This window comes from Coregonus lavaretus (assembly GCF_964263955.1).
Source record: "Coregonus lavaretus genome assembly, chromosome: 5".
Classification (NCBI taxonomy): domain Eukaryota; kingdom Metazoa; phylum Chordata; class Actinopteri; order Salmoniformes; family Salmonidae; genus Coregonus; species Coregonus lavaretus.
In genome coordinates this window covers 5,910,715-5,912,809 of record NC_139992.1, presented here as the reverse complement: position 1 = coordinate 5,912,809, position 2,095 = coordinate 5,910,715, and the positions used below count along the sequence as shown (strand labels likewise).

The 2,095-nt window shown below is 44.7% G+C and overlaps 1 pseudogene across 1 annotated transcript; it reads right to left on the bottom strand.

The window, feature by feature from the left end:
* Window positions 1–225: 225 nt before the first annotated feature.
* Window positions 226–1,713, bottom strand: LOC311128789 (protein DVR-1-like; annotated as a pseudogene). Its single transcript has 2 exons — window positions 1,709–1,713; window positions 226–989 (listed from the first exon to the last, which is right to left on the bottom strand). The product of its transcript is annotated as a protein DVR-1-like (transcript).
* Between the last annotated feature and the right edge of the window lie 382 nt (window positions 1,714–2,095).

The following is a 2,095-nucleotide window of genomic DNA, read 5'->3' as shown; positions in this document are numbered from 1 at the left end:
GTCAATTTCTAGCGGAACCTTCTGTGTTAGCTGAAAGGTGTGTCTGTATTAACCTGAGAAGAGACCATCTGTCTAAATAATGCAGGAGACTCCCTGAATATATCGGTTTTATTTATGAGTGATGAAAAAAAAAACATGGCAAATGAAACTTTCCTAAAATCCACTCCACCAACAAGCCATTCTTAAATGTAATATAAATCCCCTTTTCACACCTCCTAATGTATTTCATCTGCAGCCACATTCATCCACATCCATGTCCTGGTAGTGGCATAGGACTATGTTGTTGTTGTTGTCGTTGTAGAGCATGGAGACACGTGACAGGTGGATGGGTACACTGCAGGGCTGGGGCGTGCTGCGGGGGTCCAGGGACTGTACCAGTGTCTGCAGGACGGCGTGGTTGGTGCAGTTCAGGCTCTCAGCGTGGCAGTAGTTAGCCAGTAGCTCTGCGGAGTGATGGTCCAGTCCTGCCAGCCCTTGAAGTCGATGTAGAGGCGACTGGGTTTACACACATTTCTGGGCGTCACCGGGAGGTAGACGGTGCTCCTCTTCCGCCAAGAGCGGCACTGCAGAGGGTTCAGGGATACAGCCACCAGTGAGGCCTGGAACTCTGGGAGGGTTACGGTCGGCCTGAACGGGACGGCGTTCCCCCGGGTGGTGGGACATGAAGGTATCCGTGGTCAGGGTATGGCTGCAGCTTCAGTACCAGTCCGTGCGACCCGGTTTACGCCAGTTCTCTGCCAGGGTTGTGAGGTCCAGGGTGAGGGATTAGGCTCTGGATCCTGCTGCGCCAACTAGGACAGCACCAGCCTGCGGTTGGCCTTGTGTCTCACTCCCCTCAGGGTTGCACGCAGCACCTTGTACAGGGACACACTGAGGACCTGTGGGGCTGGAACTTGATTTCCAGCTGCGCCAGAGAGAGTTGCTCCACTGGCTGCAGGACAGACATGTTGAAGAACAGATGTTTCTCCACACAGCCGTGGCAGCTGCCACTTCATCCTGACACCAGTCTACCTGCAGGGGACAGACAAAACAAGACACATTAGCTTTGGACTCTAGAACTAGGACCTAGATTTCAAATGACGGTATTTGGAATGTCACAGTCAATATAGGCCCAAAAAAATTTGGGGCACAAAAACAATGGGATTGAATGAACTCCAGATGCAATTGTTTTCAACAACCAAATGGAATCTCTTAAATACCATACATGTTCAAAAATGGATTGTGTATGCCTATGTATCTCAATAATGACTTGATCTCAAATTGTAATTTTGAGAATATTTAAAATCCAGATATTCCTCTGTCATCCACTGATCTTAAAGGGGCAATCTGCAGTTCAAACAACAACAAAGCGGGGACACCGCCACCTTTTTAGGTAAATAGCTTAAGAATGGGGCTGGGGAAATATAACCATTCTCAAATTCATAAAATGGGCTATGCAAGGACTGACCATCCATGAAATCAAAATGATAGTTTTAAACCACCTTCCAAAAATTACTGGGGCAGGGTGGGTACAACTCGAGATGCACACCCCTCCCCAGCTTAAAACATATTTCCATATGACCCTCCCCTTTTACTTGAAGAAAAGTTACAATACCCTCCACCTTCATTCAATTAACTCAATCATGATTATGACCAGTCACAGTGAGAAAGTAGGCCTACCTCCTTACTATGATCAGGGGGTGAAAAAATAAAATCACCTTTATAATACCGCATTGCATCCATCTATCATCGTATTTGTGGGCCCCGGAAAAAAGGCCTTTTCTAAACAGATTTAATCTAATTCTGAAGACATTAGAACAATATATTTTTTAATACCACAGTTTTTCTGAGCTAGTAGTCGGCATGCCAGAACATAATATAATTGTTGAGACTTCTAGCTCACTCAGGAAAAGAAAAAAGAGAAAATAATAATAAATATATATATATATATATATATATATATATAGATAAAAGAGAAGCAAATGGGTCTGATGTGTTCAATTAAATGGGGAATGAGTGATTTCTTTAAGTTTCTTAGATGCTCGGATATGTTACGTTATGTGCGCATGCGCAGCTTCACTAGAGACTTAAATTATGGCACCTGGTCATCATTTCA